The sequence below is a fragment of the Stegodyphus dumicola genome, chromosome 5 (genome assembly GCF_044657685.1).
Source record: "Stegodyphus dumicola isolate Sdum_Otavi_A_Nest chromosome 5, ASM4465768v1".
Lineage (NCBI taxonomy): Eukaryota > Metazoa > Arthropoda > Arachnida > Araneae > Eresidae > Stegodyphus > Stegodyphus dumicola.
The window spans coordinates 784,880-785,314 of record NC_140772.1 but is presented as its reverse complement, the minus strand read 5'-3'; positions in this window follow the sequence as shown (position 1 = coordinate 785,314).

The following is a 435-nucleotide window of genomic DNA, read 5'->3' as shown; positions in this document are numbered from 1 at the left end:
CTCCCACCCTTCTTCCCCTATCACCCACCTCTCGAGACAACTTTCTGCTCACCGCATATTTCGAGTGCTTCCATACCGCATGAACATTATACATTTACAAACATTCATGCCTTCTCCGACTCATTTCTTTTTCATAATGTTTATGAACATATTTTTTACCAGCTGATATGGCTTTATTGTTGCCACACCAGACATCTTTCTCAACTGGTCAGCTTGCTAGTGCTTGTTGTTTACATTTTGTAATGAAAGATTTCGGTCATAAAATTTCTAAACATGGATAAATTATATATTTTTCGAATCGTCTCAGAATACTTTGTTTTTTTAGCCCAAAATTGAAAATTTGAATATTTGAAAATTTTTATGTTATATGTCCCCTTAAGTTGCGTTAAAGACTTAAAGGACCGTTCTCTGTGTATTCGTTCCTAGGAGGTAAAC